This window comes from Monodon monoceros, unplaced genomic scaffold, assembly GCF_005190385.1.
Source record: "Monodon monoceros isolate NGI ecotype Baffin Bay Population unplaced genomic scaffold, NGI_Narwhal_1 Super_Scaffold_20, whole genome shotgun sequence".
Classification (NCBI taxonomy): domain Eukaryota; kingdom Metazoa; phylum Chordata; class Mammalia; order Artiodactyla; family Monodontidae; genus Monodon; species Monodon monoceros.
In genome coordinates this window covers 135,754,781-135,772,900 of record NW_021703777.1, presented here as the reverse complement: position 1 = coordinate 135,772,900, position 18,120 = coordinate 135,754,781, and the positions used below count along the sequence as shown (strand labels likewise).

The 18,120-nt window shown below is 54.4% G+C and overlaps 1 protein-coding gene across 4 annotated transcripts in view; it reads right to left on the bottom strand.

The window, feature by feature from the left end:
• ZFYVE28 (zinc finger FYVE-type containing 28) overlaps nucleotides 1-2,074 on the bottom strand; it is a 62,961-nt gene extending 60,887 nt beyond the window's left edge. For all 4 annotated transcript variants that reach the window (XM_029235527.1, XM_029235525.1, XM_029235526.1 and 1 more), the window contains exon 1: nucleotides 1,934-2,074. The gene's annotated coding sequence lies outside the window, so the exon portion shown is untranslated. The remainder of the gene's footprint in view (nucleotides 1-1,933) is intronic.
• Between the last annotated feature and the right edge of the window lie 16,046 nt (nucleotides 2,075-18,120).

Sequence of the window (18,120 nt, the reverse complement as noted above, 5' to 3'; positions counted from 1 at the left end):
GAACTGACGGCATCGTGAAGGTCAATGAAAATTAGAAATGGCAAAATGCCTGTTTCGGGGAGTTCCCTGGTGGTCTAGTGGTTAGGATTCCGGGCTTTCACTGCCATGACCCTGATTCAATCCCTGGTTGGGGAACTGAGATCCCACAAGCTGATCGGCACAGCCAAAAAAAAAAAAAAAAGTACCTGTTTCAAGAAAGATGTTAGAAATAAAAGTGACTTTCCAACCTAAATAGCTGAGCTTTGTAGAAATTCACTGTAGTGCGAAACCCTGACAAAACAAGGAGCTCCAAGTAACTGGCCAGTGAAACAAATGTGACAGTGACAAGCCTTTATGAAGTTACGGTACACACGGGGAGGCTCACTTCGGCGCCTCTTCTAAGTCCGTTTTCCTGGGGCGGGCAGCTGAGTACAGAGCCAGCACCCAGGATGCCTCAGCCATAACTTTCAGCCACGCGTTTGTGGGGAGAGGAGTCCTCCCAGCGGGCCTGGCTGCTGCCCTCTGCGAGGCCTGCGTGCGAGGCTGGCCCTGGGCTGGCGTCCGGGAGCTGGGGTGTCGGGATGGGGGGCTCCCTGGGCCTCCCCTGCTGTGTCTGTGCTGACACCCTTCCCCCCTCCCCGGGGCTGGAGTTCGGTGTGTGCCCGGCAGAGGGGCCTGCGGAGCCTGCGGGCCCGCAATGAGAGCCCCGGTTCTGCGTCTCTGACGAGCTTCCCTGGGGACAGCGTGTCGCTGGGGGGTGGAGCGCGGCCCGCGTCACTCCACGGGACGGGGTTCTGGAAGCTAGCGCCTGTTTCCTCTGGACCTCGCCCCCAGGCCCTCTCCCTTCGGTGGTTCTGCTTCACAGCCCTTCACTGTGATGGATCAGAGCCTTGAGTATACGTGAGCCCTGCGTGTCCTCCTGCTGGAAGCCCAGCGTGGCTTTGGGGACCCCGACACAGGGGTCTTCAGACAGCAGTGAGAAGTGAAAGACGCTTGTGTCGCTATGTGAGCGTGAACTACTTTGGCTGATTTTTATGATTCGTTTCTCGACCTTTTTAAAGCGGCCTCACACGCATCCACTCCCAGGGCCGTCCCCCCTCTCTGATTTTCCCTGCCGAGGCTCTGCAAGGCACAAGCCGAGTTTCACCCCACTCGGTCACTCTGTGTAACATGCAGTTACAATAGCCAGTGAGCGGGCATAAGTGGCCTTGGGAGTAAACACAGCCCCCTGCAGGGAGCCCCACCCTGTGGTGGGGGGAGGGGGCAGAGAGAGGCCTCCTCGCTGCCAGCGGTGGGCGAGCTGAGGGCACAGGAAGGACATCCTCCGGTGGGGAAGCAGGGCATCGACAGACCAGCCAGTCGGGAGACCCTCCTGTCCCCTTGGTCCCTGGACCCTCCTGAGAGATGCGAAGGGGATGGGGTGTACTCTCCCCGCCCCCTCAAGGATTCTGTAAGAACCCTTGATGCTTGAAACACACGATGGGACATTTGCTTCCCCAGACCCACCCCTGTGATCTAGGACGCACAGCCCTCACCTCCCCGGTGGAGAGACTCAGACTGCTGGGCTGAATACACCGAGAAGGTTCTGGAACTTGATGACCGACCCAGACGGTCACTTGACAAAACTTGCTTCATCCACGTGCTCTCGTGCTGGTGAAGCCTCCCGGGCTCAGGGAACCGAGAGGAATTCCCAGCATGGTGTCCAGGACCAGCTGAACCCTACAGCAGGAGGTCGCCACCCTGCCAGCTCTGCGGCGGCCCCGCGGGCCGTCGTCCCCTTCCTCGTGCCGGCTCCTCGTCCTCCCACGTTCCTCTCCGAGGGTGTCCCGCGAACCCGCCCCTTCCAACCTGCTCTTGTCCCCGGGATGTCCCCCCGGCCCCACTCCGGTCCGGTTTCCCTCCCTGAGACGCTCCCCTGGCCCGCGCCCTCCTTCCCCTCCGTCCCGCCGCTCACCTGGCAGGAGCGGAACTGGCTGACGAGCAGCGTGCAGCGCTGGGGGTCCTTCCGCCCGTCCAGACTGTCCAGCTCAGCGGCCACCTGGCTCAGCTCCTCGTCCGCGTGGTAGAACTGCGCCAGCAGCTGCGGGTCCGACCGCTGCGGGGAGAGAGGGGATGAGCGCTGCCCGGGGGGGCGCGGCCTTGTCCCCACCGTGGGCGGGGCCCGTCACCCCGCCGGCTCCCCTGAGGCCCCGGGGGCGGGGAGAACCTAAACTAAACTGAAGTGATGAAGGCGGCCGCTGAAGGAAGGGCGCGGGCCGCTCCCCAGCCTCCTCCCAGCGCTCAGCCCAGTTTCCACGACCCAGGAGGTGCGGGGTTTTGTGGCGGGAAACGCTTCTCTCAGAGGCTCACCTCCCACGAAAGGCACGGGGCGTTCTTCTGATTCTGGGTCTTCAGGCGTAACCCCACCCTTGGAGCGAAGGCCCAGCTCCGTGCGCCTCCGCCCGTCCTGCCGGCCACGTGACCGCCCAGGTCTGTCCCCAGCTCCAGCCCCGCCGGCCACGTGCTGGCCTGTCCACACGCTCACGCCCACCCCAGGCCTCCGCGCTGTGCTCCCTCCAGCCGAGGTGCCAAGGGCTGTCCCCTTGGATCTGAGTCTCCAGGATTAGGACAAGCCCACGGGAAGGGTGGTAAGGCCCTCAAACATGTTTTTATAAAAGGTGCCCTTCAGGATGGGACAGAGAAAGACAGAAGAGAAGGAAAGACACCCAATCAACCCTCGGTTCCCTCCTTCTTCTACCTAAGAATCAGCACATGGCTGTCTTTACACCCTACATTTTGTTGAACATAAGGTAACTTATTTTTGTAATTTCTTTCAGCTCACTGCTCGATGGAGCCCGTGTTCCCCCCCTCCCCCTATGTGGCCCATCCCAGGGTGGTTCTTTCCTCCGCTCAGGGGACTTGGTCATTCATCAGTGCCTGACTCTGGGTCACTCGGGATGGTGGCCCAAACCCCTTGGGTGGTGAGTAAGCCCCTCAGGCAGGCTGAGCCGACCTCGGGCAGGGGGGAGGGGGGCTTCAGTGATTGGCCCAGGAGGCGGACATGTGACCCAGGCAGGGCCAATGGGAGACCTCCCTGGGACTTTTCCCCAGGAGAGCGGCGGGGATTCACCGATCCGTGCACACACCCAGCAAAGGCACCTGCGCGCCCACTGCCAAGGATGCAGGGCTGGGGACACGGCCAGGAACGGGGCAGGTCCAGACCCTGGCCCCCGCCATGGGCTCAGCTGACTTATGCCCAGGAGGGCCACCAGTGACCCCTCTGTGATGAGACAGGAACCAGGTTGGGGTCAGGGGCTGGCAGTACATTTTTGCCCCTTTCCTGTTGTGCTGACCGGAAGGAAAGACGGAAGGAGAGGGTCTGGGAGGTGGGGAGCCGGCTGGCTCTCTGAATGGTGCCCTCACCCACTGTCCCTGCCACCCTGAGTCAAGCTCCCCCCACCCCGACCCACATCCCTCCATTAAGGCCCATTTGGACCCATTTCCCACCCTGAAGCCTCCTCTTAGTTTCAGAAGCTGGGAGGAGGGAGAGACACCCTTGCCCTCTGACCCCCCAACCAGGGTTCAATCTCGTGTCTTCAGGGCCTGGCAGACACCTACATGGGGGAGAAGACAAAAGGGAGCAGTGGGGCTTGTGGAGAACTGGAAAGGGCCTGCCTGCCCGGGGAGAGGCCAGGGAAGAAAACAACAGCACCCAGTCCTGGAGGACCCCAGCCAACCCCCACAAGCCTTGCGTGGGCTAAACGTCTCCATGACCACGAACAGCCTCCCACTCTCCCTGCGAAGGGCACGGGGTGGGCGTGGTGGAATCTGCCACCTTGGAATTGATGCACAGAGACAAACCCTTTGGGCTCACCTTGCTTTGTTTTCAGTAAATCAAAGACCTTAAGAGCACACCTACGAATGTGTTGACCATTAGCAAAAAGAGAGCTGAGCGAGCACACACACACATAGCAGAAACTAGAGAATAAAAAAAAAAAATTTTAACCTAACAATTATCTTTATTTTGTTGAGACACAAAAGATCTGTGCGATTTTTAATTTTTTTTTTTTTTGATTTTTAAATTTTAAGTGATATTCTGAGACAGCTTTCCAGCCCCCTCAGGACTGGCATTTCCAAAGAAGAATCAAAAGTTCCCTGTGTCTCCCGGGGATGCCGAGGAGCAGCAGGAGAATCTTAACCGAGTGCGGCCGCCATACTCACCCGGACACCCCAGACGCTAGGGAGACAGAACCTCTGGGCAGAAGTCCAGGAAATGAATGAACACAACTTACAAAACTCAATCTGTGCTGATTAACAGAATCCAAAAGAAAATTTTGGTGCTACATTTCCATTTCTAAGTATGCAAAGAATGAAGCAAACACAGCAGTCTCCAGCCGGCTCATCACTCAGGACTAAATCGGTCCAGCAGGGCAGGGTCACCCTCAGGCCAGCTCGAAGGCCTGCCGACTGGAGGAAGGTAAAGATTCGGAACAGGAACTCTCTCTCTTTGGTTTGAATCAGGAAGCCTCGTTCAACAACATTTAAAATCAAATTATAAATTAGACTTTTATTTATTTATTTTTTATTTATTTATTTATTTGGCAGCACCAGGTCTTAGTTGCGGCATGCAGGGTCTTCGTGGCGGTGTGCGGGCTCTTATTTGCGGCATGTGGGATCTAGTTCCCTGACCAGGGATCAAACCTGGGCCCCCTGCACTGGGAGCGCAGAGTCTTAACCACTGGACCACCAGGGAAGCCCCTAAATTAGACTTTTAAATGTCCCTAAGTAAAATGTCCACAGCAAAGAAAATCAATTGATATAAATACGAAGAAGTACTCACCCAATTTTGAAATAAAAACTATAAGAGAATAAAATAGAGCCCAGTAGGAATGTCTTTTTTGGCACACGATGTCAATATTTTCTCAAAATAAATTCATAGCAATGACAGATTTCAGTGTTACAAGACAAAAATAAAATTAATGAAGGTAGCATTTAGCTTAGGTTAGAAGAGTAGTGAACAAGCAGCCCCAAAGACGCCTCAAACACCCAAAAACACAGCAGTACTGAATCAGTCCAAAGTGCAAAAGCTGACTAATTCAGAACTAATTTTGTAAAGCTGATGAAATTATCCATTCATTCAAACACCTGTTCTGCGATGCAGGATGGGGATGCAGATGTGGGATACAGGATGCAGGTGGGTGTGAGCTCAGGCCCCGCCCTCAGGAGCCCGTCCGAGCCAGGCATGTGACAATGCTGGAGGGACCCAGCCTTTGTGAGGCTGGCCAGCTGGGCTGCGGCAGAATGTGGCATGAACCACGAGTGTCCCTAGCCCGGTGCGGAGCACTGCTTGTGCCTCAGCGGGTACCACCCAGACCCCTCTGTGAGGTGGCCCAGTGTTGACCCAGATGAAGAAGACTAATGGCCAAGGTCACATCAGTGGACACGGCAGGGCTGGCAGCCAGCCCAGGTCTCACTCTAAGGATACTCAGGAGCCCATGTGGGAGAGAGGAGGAGGTAAGAGTGACCAGGGCAGGATCCCTCTCACGCCTCTTGCTTCCCAAATAGGAAGTAAACACTGCAGCGGAAGAACCTTAGAAGGATGCCTTGTCGCTGCAGGGCAGCAGCGCAGTCGCAGCCAAGCTCCAGGAAGGGAACAAGAAGAGAAGGCAGATGGTGGGACAGGTGGGCAGGACAGATGGCAGGACAGGCAGCACGGCCAGGTCAGAAAGGACCAGCCCCCTCACACCCGCCTCGCAAGCTCAGCAATGGAGTGCAGCCCCGGTTGCGCAGAGCCCCAGCCCCCTGCCCCGCCAGCAGCCCCCCAGCAGCTGTCCCAGGACACGACCTGGGCTCCGAACGCTGGTTCCCGAGACGTACTACCCCACGGGACCCCCACCACCCTGACACTCAGCAGAAGAGAGCCCTGCGGATCTCGCTGGACCCCCAGGTGGGCCTTTCAGCTGGACAGAGCGCAGGGAGCTCAGGCGTGAGGGCTGGGTACCTAAGAGCCCAGCCCAGGCCCTGGGCCTTGCTTGGAACAGTTTTCCAGTAAAGCCTCGGACTCCCCACTCAACACCCAAATCCAAGAGCATCGCAGAGAAACCAGCGAAAAGCCTCAAGTCACACACACTCTGAACCTGGCTGCTCCCCGTGCTGTGCATCCGACCACCCGCTGATCCTCAGGCCCTGGGCACGGGAGAAGCTGACCAGGCCACACTGGACTGCCAAGGAAACCCACTGACCACTGGTCACCAGGGCTGGGACCTCTCACTTCCTCCAAACACTCACCCAGACCCTCCTGCGACTCTCCACCACGCTTCTGTCCCCTCTGAGTTCTGCAGTGCCCGGCTGGCCATGACCCATATCCCCAAGGTCGGCCTTGTCCACAGGAGTGCATCGGTACACCAGCGCTGACCTGGCGGCACCACCAGCCACCATCAGCGGATCTGGCGCCCCAGATAGGCACACGCTCCTGTAGTCACATGGTGGCAGCCCTGCCATCTGGCCCGTGGATGGCTGGTGGCTGGTGACTCCTGCCCCACCCCCACTCAACTGCCCCCTCCCCACTCCAGGCTTCTCCACCAGGGCTCCCACTGGGTGCCCCTCCGGCCCCTGCTCTCTCTCAGGACTCGGGTACCTGCCCTCCCTGTGGCCTTCAGGCCTAGGTACGGGACTGACCAGAAGCACATCACCATGCCCGTGGTTCGCTCAGTCTGCCCAGCACCCCCCATCACGGAGCCCCTGGGGCAGCCAGCTGCTTCCTACCGAGACTAGAGGGGGGCCCATCCCTGGTGGTTGTAGGAATGGGTGGGCAGGGTTTGGGTGCAGTTTAATCACAAAGATAACCACCCAGCGCTGAATGTGTGTCATCTAACTCCCTTAATCCAACAATTTACAGAAGGAAAAACTCAGGCTCAGAGAGCGAGATGCACAAATCCACCCAGTATCCCATACCCAGTAAGCAGTCTCACCTGTCACTTGGCCCCCCGACAGAGGAAGGCCTTTTCCCGTGACTCAGTTTCCCTACTGGCTCCTGCTGGGTGATGGGGACAAGAGAGCACAGAGCCATCATCCCGGCTGGCACCATGTGGCCCTGAGGGTGAGCCAGCAGGTCCCACCAGGCCTCAGGCTCTGTGGCTCAGGGTCCAGGCTCGCGGGCCCACAGTGGGTCAGCTTGCACAGACACCACGTGTCAAGCCTGTATGCCCAGGGAGCATCCATCCCCCCGGGAGGCTGGCCCTGTCCTGGGCTGCAGACCAGATCACTGCTGAACCCCGGAACCCACCCACCCTGGGCAGGTGCCAGTGGACAGTCAGCTGGCCCCACATGCCTACAGCCTGACCTGGCACCACAGGTGGCCTGTCCTTAGCTGTGCGGAGGCCAGCCAGGCCACTGTGAACCCTGCTGCCTCAAGGGCGCAGCCCTTTGCCACAAAACACTGCCAAGTGCTTGCCCAGGAAAGGCTGATGGCTTCACGTTCGAGTTGCATCAATAACTATTTTACCCCTATGGTAATAGTAACAAAACAAGCCATTTCGGTTAGAGGAATCAAGGGCCCTCCAGAGCATGGGAGCAGTCTGAGGCTCAGGTGGCAAGAGGAACCAGGTGGGCACCGAATGTACAGGATGCGTGCTGGACACGGGTCCAGGGTGGGCTCAGTAACTTACCGGCCGTGACCTTATCCCAGCCTCAGTTTATCACCTGCAAAGTGGGCTTAAAGCACACGGGGTACCTCGCACGGCGCCCGGGGGGTCTGCACCTGGTGCGGTCATCGCGGCGGTGGAGTCAACTGACCGTGATAAGTGAGAAATGAGACGCTAAGGAACCACGTCATTCCTGCGAGCATCGCTGCCACCCCCAGCGCCCTGTCCCGGAACTCGGCTGAACACGCCCCGACGTCCTGCTGGCAGAGCCCCACGGGGGCCTCAACCCCAGGAGGAGGCGTGACCCACAGCGAGCGTGCGAGCAACCCCTCCACCCGGAGTCCCAGGTCGGGGACAGGCGCAGCCACCGCGCGTGCCCGCTGCCTACGGGCCCCTGGGTCCTTCGAGTCAGGCAGAAGGGGGCGCCCAGAGAAGGGCGGGGAGGTGGGCAAGGGCGCAAGGGCCGGGGTGCAGAGAACCGGAAAGGGGTAGAGGGCAGGGCACGCGGAGGGGCCCTGGGGCGCAGGTGTCCAGGTGAGCCCGGAAGAGCGAGCGTGCGGAGCGGAAGGAGGAAGAGACTGGGGCCCCAAACGCGGGGCCCCCCACATCTCACAGGGCAGGACCAAGTCGCGACGGCCAGGAGGGTGCAGCGAGGCTGGGCCTCGGGGCCGCTGCCCCTGAAGGCGGGGAGGTCGCAGTGTTAGGCCGAGGACCAGCAGCCCCAGAAACGCAGGCGAGCACGAGGGTAAGGACGCCGGCGCCTCTCCAGGGCTCGCCAGGGGGCGCTGAACCACCCACTGCCCGTGCGTGCACCTGCGGGGTGTGTGTGTCTGTGTGTGTGTGTGTGTGTGTGTGTGTGCGCGCGTGCGCACGCGCCGGCGCGGACTTGGGGTTCTGGGCCGCTCAACCGCCCGCCTGCAGAAGTGGACCTGGCCCCTTGGCCTGTCAGCCCTGGCCCACAGTCCAGCGCCCAGAGCAGAACCATCCCTAGTCTCTGACCCTTCAGATCCCCGAACCCTGGCCCCGACCTGAGGACACGTGGCCAGCGCCAGGCCTGGCTGGTGGGAAGTACTTCTCCAGACTCAGGCTCAAAAATGGCGCAGAGCTGGCTATGGGCTTGGTTCCCAGTGGGCCAGGGGAGGCCCTCCCCAAGCCCTCCAGCTCGGGGCCTGGGCTGGAGTCTGGGTTAGGGGGCTTGGAGAGGCACCTCCACTCCAGAAAACCTCCACTGAGCCAGCTGTGGAATGAATTCTGGGAGGAAAAGTGGACACACATGGTCCAGACACAGAATGGAATGCTCCCCCCTACTCCACAGGAGGGGTGCCTGTGAGAGGGCAAGTCCCTCTCTGGTGGGAGGGGCACCTCCTCCTTAGCACAGCAAGGCAAGGACTGAAACACCACACCAGTCGAGTGGTACTCAGGAAGCCCAGGTGAGTAGAGGTAACCCAACCTCACAGTGAGCTCAGACACTGCCCGAGGCCACTCCCCCAACACAGCCTGGGGCTGAACGTGGACACCCAAAAACAAGGCACCACATCTCAGAGAAATCTGGGGGGACGGGGGAGATGCAAAATGTAATTACATCTAGGGTCCAGTTACTCCAGCAAAAAATAGTCCTGAAATCTTATCCACACCTAAGAGATTCACCTAAATTCTGAGACAGAGTTTTATTTTATTTTAATTAATTAATTTTATTTATGTTTGGCTGTGTTGGGTCTTCGTTGCTGCCCGCGGGCTTTCTCTAGTTGCAGCGAGCAGGGGCTACTCTTCGTTGCGGTGCGCAGGCTTCTCATTGCAGTGGCTTCTCTTGTTGCGGAGCACGGGCTCTAGGTGGGCGGGCTTCAGTAGTTGTGGCTCGTGGGCTCAGTAGTTGTGCGTCGGCTCTAGAGCGCAGGCTCAGTAGTTGTGGCGCACGGGCTTAGCTGCTCCGCGGCATGTGGGATCTTCCCGGACCAGGGCTGGAACCCGCGTCCCCTGCATTGGCAGGCGGATTCTTAACAACTGTGCCACCAGGGAAGCCCTGAGACAGTTTTAAACCTCACTAAATTTTTGTTTCAAATACTTTTATCTCTATAACCAGTGCTGTCCAAAATGATGTTTTATAAGAACCTTGTTATGCAGAGCTGACCGTGGATTGCCCTGAGGCAAGCCCAGGCTTCTGCAGCTTCCCAGATGGTCTGCTAAATCAGTACCCTGAAAGCTTTAGATTCTGGGACCAGTTTAGACATCCAGTAAGTCAGTTCCCTGCACCTGCTGTCTCACCGAGCGCTGCTCCTCCCAGCTGACTTGGTCTCATTTGTAGTGAAATCCACAGCCAGCTCCGAGGGGGCAGCTTCCTCACTGCCGGCCGCTCTGGAGAGCAGCCCAGCAACGGCTCAGGAGAAAACCCTCTGACTGCAGAGGGTCCCTGCCCGTGGGGCACAACGAGGGGCCCCTTTATAATTCTGCTCTAGTCTCATCTGGAGACGGACCCCCACCATGGGAGGAAGTTCTCCAGAATATCAAGCCCCCAGCCCTGGGAGGAGGCTGGACTGGCCCTGTGAGGATGAGGTATCCCCTATCGGGCTGGACACCCCCCCTTCCAGGGGAGCACCTGGGCTCGGGGCCCTGCAACACCCCAGGTGACCACACTTGCCTTGGCTGCAGTATTTGCAGACACAATGCCTGGAGGTAACTGAGCATCTAGCCAAGGGTTTTCAGAAGGAGAGTGAATTCTCAGATAAAACTCTCAATCAAGTGCCGTATAATGACACGCCAAGAACACTGATTGCAAGAAATTCAACCGCAGCAGCTGCAGTGGGTCATAGAGAAGCTCTTCCGTAACTGCAGAGGAAAAGAGCCCAGGGTGGCAACAGACCTCGAGGGGGAGTGTCACCGCAGCACCAAATGGAACAAATGGTATCTGACAGTTGGGCTTTCACACTGCAGGAGATCTTGTCTTTGAATTTCAATAGGCTTAAGATTCTTTAAAAAGCATGTTATTTTTAAGACTATTACATAGTAAACCTGTTAGGATGCCAATCAATTCTGTTCACATTCTGCTAACAGCCACAGGACACTGTCCCAGGGGCCCTGGGCCTTTGGGGTGCCACTGGCCATGCCCCGTTGCGGGGACAAGTCCTGGGCTTGGCCCGGCCTGGCGGACAGCAGCCCAGGAAACAGCCGAGGGGAGGTCGCAATGCTCTCAGCTTCTAGGACAGATGGAAATCCGCTCGTGGGAAGTGGAAATTTAAATTGCTTATTGTGAATTATTCCTCTCCTTCAAAAAGGATTTGAGTGACTTAATCAGAATGCATGTGAACTGAACTTATTTGTTTAATCAGAGCAATCAAAAGACCCGAACAGGGGTCCCGGGTTCCGGGCCACGCTGATCACTGCAGGTGGTCACCCTGATCTCTGATTTGCCGGCCCAGCCTGGGGCCCATGAGGGTCCCCCCCACTCCTGGGCACATCACCCCACCGGGCTGGGATGAAGTGGACTGGCAGAGGCCACTCCTGGGTCTTAGGGACACGCTGGTTGGGGAGGAACATGGAATCCCAAGGGATGTGCCGCTGGGAGGACCTAAGAGATCGGACGTCACTGGAAGCCACCATGAGGGAGGCCCCTGGTGAGCAGGAGCGGGTGATGCACAGTTCCAGACCCCTGAGGGATCCAAGGACTTAGAAACCCAGCGTGGTTGCTGCCACCTCGGGCCCAGACCCTCTGACAGCAGCTCACCCGGGGCCACCTGGGTGGTGCTGACCTGTGGACAGCCGGCTCCAACGGGTTGGGATGAGCCCAGCCACCGTGTTCTCCAAATAGTGTAATCCTGGCTTCTAGAAACAGTTTTATTGAGATGTGACTTACATCCCATAAGATCCTCCTGGTTAAAGTATGCAGTGCAGAGGGTTTAGTATATTCACAGAGTCTGCACCATCACCAGGATCTAACTTTAGAACCTTTTCATTGCCCCCAAAAGAAGCCTCACACCGATTTCCAGTCATCCCTCCCCCAGCTCCTAATCTACCGTCTCTATGGATTTGCCTATTTTGGGTATTTCAAGTAAATGGAATCATACAAGATGTGACCTTTCATGTCTGGCTTCTTTCACATAGCGTGTTTTCAAGGTTAATCCATATAGTAGCATGTGTCAGTACTTCATTCCTTTTTATAGCTGAATAATATTCCACCATGTGGATGGACTGCATTTTGTTGATCCATTCGTCCGGTGGTGGGCATTTGTTTCTACCTTGGTTATTATGAATAATGCTGCTATGAACAGGTTTTTGTGTGGATATGTTTTCTCTTGGGCATAAACCTAGAAGTGGAATTCCTGGTCATGTGGTAACTGCGTTAAACTTTTCGAGGAACTGATTGTTTTCCGAAGTGGCTGCACCACTTAACAATCGTATAACAGCAAAGCTGCCATATACAAAATTAATATACAGAAGCCTATTGCATTTCTATACACTAACAAGGAACTATCAGAAAGAGAAACCAAGAAAACAATCCCATCAAAAAGAATAAAATAACTTGGAATAAATTTAACTAAGAAGGTAAAAGACCTGTACTCAGAAATCTGTAAGACACTGATGAAAGAAACTGAAGATGACACAAACAGATGGAAAGATATACCGTGTTCATACATTGAAAGAATTAATACTGTTAAAGTGACCACACTACCCAAGGCAATCTACAGATTCAATGCAATCCCTATCAAAATACCAATGGTATTTTTCACAGAACTAGAACAAATAATTCGAAAATTTGTATGTGAACACAAAAGACCCTGAAGAACCAAAACAATCTTGAGGAAGAAGAACAAAGCTGGGGGTATCACACTCCCTGATTTCAAACTATACTGCAAAGTTATAGTAATCAAAAAGTATGATATTGGCACAAGAACAGGCACACAGCTCAATGGAACACAATAGAGAACCCAGAAATGAACCTACACTTATATGGGCAATAAATCTACGACAAGGGAGGCAAGAATATACAGTGGGGGAAAGACAGCCTCTTCAATAAATGGTGTGGGAAAAACTGGATAGCTACGTGCAAAAGAGTCAAACTGGACTACTCTCTCATACCATCTACAGAAATAAATTCAAAATGGATTAAAGACTTAAATGTAAGACCTGAAACCATAAAACTTCTAAAAGAAAACCTAGGCAGTATGCTCTTTGGCATTGGTCATAGTAATATTTTTTTGGATTTGTCTCCTCAGGCAAGGGGAAGAAAAGTAAATATAAACAAATGGGACTACATCAAACTAAAATGTGTCTGTACAGTGAAGGAAATTATTAACAAAATGAAAAGGCTACTTACTGAATGAGGGAAGGTATTTGCAAGCGATATATCTGGTAAGGGGTTAATATCCAAAGTGTACAAAGGACTCATACAACTCAACATCAAAAAACAAACAACTCAGAAAATGGGCAGAGGACCTGAATAGACATTTTTCCAAAGAAGACATACAGACGGCCAACAGGCACATGAAAAGATGCCCAACATCGCTAGTCATCAGGGAAATGCAAATCAAAACCTCAATGAGATATCACCTCACACCTGTCAGCATGGCCATCATCAAAAAGAACACAGATAACAAGAGTTGGCGAGGGTGTGGAGAAAGGGGAACCTTTGTGCCCTGTTGGTGGGAATGGAAATTGGTGCAGCCACTGTGGAGAACAGTATGGAGGTTCCTCAAAAACTTAAGAATAGAACTACCATAGGATGCAGGAATCCCACCTCTAGGTATTTGTCTGAAGAATATGCAAACACTAATCTAAAAAGATATCTGCACCTCCGTGTTCATTGCCTCATTATTTACAACAGCCAAGATATGGAACCAACCTAAGAGCCCATCCATAGATGAATGATAAAGAAGATGTGGTACATATACACAACGGAATATTACTCAGCCATACAAAAGAACGAAAGGTTGCCTTTTGAGACAACATGGATGGGCCTAGAGGGTATAATGCTTTGTGAAGTCAGTCAGACAGAGAAAGACAAATGCTGTATGATTTCACTTATATGTGGGATCTAAAAAACAGAACAAATGAACAAACATAACAAAACAGAAACAGAGTTATAGATACAGAAAACAAACAGGTGGTTTCCAGAGGGGAGGGGGATGAGGGGAGGATAGAAATAGGTGAGGGAGATTAAGAGGGACAAACTTTCAGCTGCAAAATAAATGAGCCACGGGTATGAAATGTACAGTGTGGGGAATACAGCCAAGAACTACATGATATCTTTGTATGGTGACAGATCATAACCAGACGTATCCTGGTGATCATTTTGAAACATCAAATCACTATGTTGTGTAACAGGAACTAACATAGTGTTGTAGGTCAATTATACTTCAAAAACAAACAAACTCATAGAAAAAAAGATCAGATTTGTGGTTACAGAAGCGGGACAGTGTCGGGAGGGGGAATTGGACAAAGGGGGTCAAAAGGTACAAGCTTCCCGTTGTAAGATAAAGAAGTACTAGGGATGTGATGTACAACATGATAAATACAGTTAACACTGCCGGGCGTTATATGTGAAAGTTAAGAAAGTCCTAGGAGTTCTCATCACAGGGAAAAAATGTCGTCTATTTCTTTAATGTTGTATCTATATGAGAAGACGGATGTTCACTAAACTTACTGTGATGCCCATTTCGGGATGTGTGTAAGTCAATTCCTCATGCTGCACACCTTAACTCGTGCAGCGCTGCATGTCAATTACATCTCAATAAAACTGATCATGTAACAACAGTGTTGAAGGTCCGATTTCTCCATGTCCTCCCCACCACTTGTTGCCGTCTGGCTTTCTGATTCTAGCCGTCCCGGTGGGCGTGAAGTGCTGTGTCATCTGGACTTGCGTTTCCCTGGTGACCGACGCCGTAGAGCATCCTTCCGTGTGCTGCCATTCGTCTATCTGTAAGTCTCCTTTGCTCCCGCCATCTTTCCACAGGCGCGTGAAGTTGCCGAGGCGCTCTCGGGTCTGACCAGATCTACTCGTCCACAGCCCTGTAGACAGACGCACGGTCTACACTGGGCCTTCTGTCTGGAGCGACGAGGGTCGTCTCTGCAACCGCCATATGACCTCACCAAAGCCGTGGGCAGGTGTGGACTGTGCAGTGCGGCAGCTTCGCCAGGATCAGGACCCAACTTGCTGTACAGAGAGTCCTTGGGACAAGGCGAAGGGGCTCCCCATCACCTGCGCTGGGACCCCCGAGGTGTTCCCTACTCACCTGTAGCAGGTGGGATAGGTGGCCCTCAAAAGTCCACGTGGAACCTGTGAATGTGACCTTCTTGGAAAACGGGTCTTTGCCAATGGAAGGAAGGTAAGGGTCTTGGCATGAGACCCTCCTGGATTACCCGGGTGGCCCCACCTCCTATGACAGGTGTCCTTACGAGGGAAGGGGACATACACACAGAGGAGAGGCCATGGGAGAAACAGGCAGAGATCCGAGTGACGCGTCTACAGGCCGAGGAACGCCTGGAGCCCCCAGAACCTGGAGGAGACAAGGGCCAGACTCTCTCTCAGAGCTTCCAGAAGAAACCAGCCCTGCCAACACCTCGCTTGCAGACTGCGGTCTCCTGAGCTGTGAAAGAACACATTCCTGTTGTTCTCAGCCACCTACTTGTGGCCACAGGAGCCACGAGAAAGGAACGCACCCTCCCTGCTCCCCACCCTGACGACCAGGTGCACCGCAGCACAAGCAGGCGGGAGAGGGGACCACCGTGTCCCGGTTGTTTTGGGGGCCCTGGGAAGTCCCTCTTCTTTTTCCAGCTTCTTTCCACTTACTGTGTGAACTTGCCCTGGGCAGCAGCTCCGCCCAAGGCCCTACGGACACACGGAGGTGAAAATGCCCACAATTCTGGGTCCTCCAGAGCATGCCCGGACGCCCCAGGCCACAGACAGGGAGTCAGGTTCACGCGCCCTGGGTCACGCGAGGGGGCCGCAGGTTTCCCCACTGGCCTCCTGTGCCTCCGAGAACAAGCCTCACCCCATGTTCTGGACACTCTCTTCCCACAAGCCTTCCATCAATGCAGGGGACACACCTGCAGGACAGAGGCGGTCCCGGACCCAAATGCTGCTGGCCGAGTCCCGAGGGATGCGGGAGGGGCCTGGTGAACGGCTTGCGCAGAGGGAGGGCATGATCCGGATCCTGCCTCTGTTCGTCATGGTGGTGCTGCTGTAGGCCCCCTGTGGTGTGCTGCCCAGGGCACCGGCTCGCATCGCTTGGCGGCTGTCCCCCTGCCCCGCCCTTGACTCTGATGGCCTCCCTCTGACGGCCCCACGGAAGCAGAATGGGCACCGCGCCCTGGCCTGTGTCCGTGCAGGGCTGGTGTCAGTACCGCCGACCTTTCTGTGTGATGCGGAGGGTTCCAGATGGTTCCACAAGAGGACACGGTGTCCACTCTCCACCAAAGTGCTGCACAGGAAAGGCGACAGGGTCTTGACGTAGAACACGACACGGGGGGAAGAGTTCGCAACACGGATTTGGAGTCTGGGTCTTCGTGTTCAAACCTGTTAGGTTTGGGGTCCCGCTCCTTATGGGAGAAGCAGGGGGGCGACTTGGAGCAGAGAGAAGGGGGAGGGGCCTGGTCTGGGGTGTTGAGTGGGGAAAAGGGAGTGGACAATGGGGTGATGGCAGGGAGAGGGCAGAGGGGCCCTTGGACCCGTGGGCCCAGCCAGCTCCAGGCCGTCCAGTCCGCTTGCAGATTCGCCAGGGCCCACACCGAGCTCCCTTGGCAAATTCTCCTTTTTATTACACTTGCTGCTGCGTTTATCAAATAAAACTTAGAAGCACTTGACTCACAGGTTGCTCGTCACTAAAAGCACGGATCAGAGACAATGAGCTCTCACCATTTAAAGATAGCCATCCTAACAGAGCACCTGTTCTCACCAATGTGCCGTTTCCCCAGAGGATAAAAATTATATGCAATATAGTCCAGCAAGAGCCTGTATTTGGTTTTTATGCATTTTCAGAGGAAAAACTACAGGCGGATGTTCTGACATATGGCAGAAGAGAAACAACTGGGTGTCTGCTCAGAGAACAAGGACAGGGTCTGCGGCGAAATAATTCAGATGCAGGTTCTCAGGTCAGGGCAAAACCACACGCCACACAAAATAAAAAGACTCCCTTCAGCAATAGTGGACAGATAATTAAAACTCTTCACGTGAATCCACAACAGTGGCAAAAGCTGAACAGCCCGTGGGCTCCCGCTCCGGACGCCCCACCCCTGCCGTGTGGCCACCCCGACTCCCTCGAGGTGGGGAGAGGCGGGAGCCTGGGCAGCTCCTGCAGACAGGCTGGCCCACGCGCCAGTCAGCGGCCACCTCCTGAAGGTTTGGGCTGAAGTGGGGGCCCGGGCAGGGCAGGTCCTAAGTGCTGGGCCATGTGGGAAGCAGGCAGGGTAGAGCATCTGGGACAAGCCCTCAGCCTGTGTCCACAAGGGGGCCACCTGAGGGCTCAGGTGAGAAGGTGGCCCAAGTCGGGGAGGAAGGGCAAACAGGGCCATCCAGACCAGAACGGTTACCCAAAGAAGAGTCCTTTTCTCCTTGGATGCTTGGAATGTTCTTCCTCAAGGGCACAGACTTAGTGTCACAAGGCGGTGTTTCCTCTTCTCATTACCTGGTTACATCCTCCCAACGGTGTGAACGCTGCACTTTGGGTTCCCGTGTTTAGAACCAGCCTACAATCAGTGCCCAGCCAAGTGGGCGTTTGGGTATAGAGAGGGATGGTCTTGGCTGTTACCGTGCCTAGGGATGCCACAGAATGGAGAGTCCAGAAATAAACCCACACATACACGGCCAACTGATTTTTGACGAGAGCGCCAAAGAAATGCGATGGAGAAGAAGAATCCTTTCAACAAAAAGTGCTGGAAAAATCGGACAGCCATGTGCAAAAAAAGGATCCTCAAGCCTCGCTCATCACACACACAACCGTCAACCCCCAAACAGAAAAATCTTAGTGACCTTGGGCTTGGCAAAGTTTTCTTAAATAGCTCACAAAGAGCATGAACTAGTCAAACAATAAACTGGACTTCACCAACATTCATTGCTCTGTTAAGAAAATGAAAAGTCAAGCCACAGACTTGGAGAAAATATTTGTCAAACATGTCTATTTCAGAGGACTTACACCTGAGATACAGAAGAACTGTTACACCTCAGTCAGAAGACAACTGGATTTTAAAATGGGCAAAAGATTTGAACAGACACAACTAAAGAAGACCTAGGTGGGAGGGAGGGAGACGCAAGAGGGAAGAGATATGGGAACATATGTATATATATAACTGATTCATTTTGTTGTAAAGCAGAAACTAACACACCATTGTAAAGCAATTATACTCCAATAAAGATGTTAAAAAAAAAAAAAAAAAAGGAGACCTACACGAAAAGATGCTCAACATGTGGTCATCAGGCAAGTGCAAATTCAGGCCACAGTGACCTACCACCTCACACCCGCCAGGATGGCTAAAGTTTAGAACCTGAGCACACCAAGTGCTGGCAAGGGTGCAGGGCGACTAGAACCTTGCA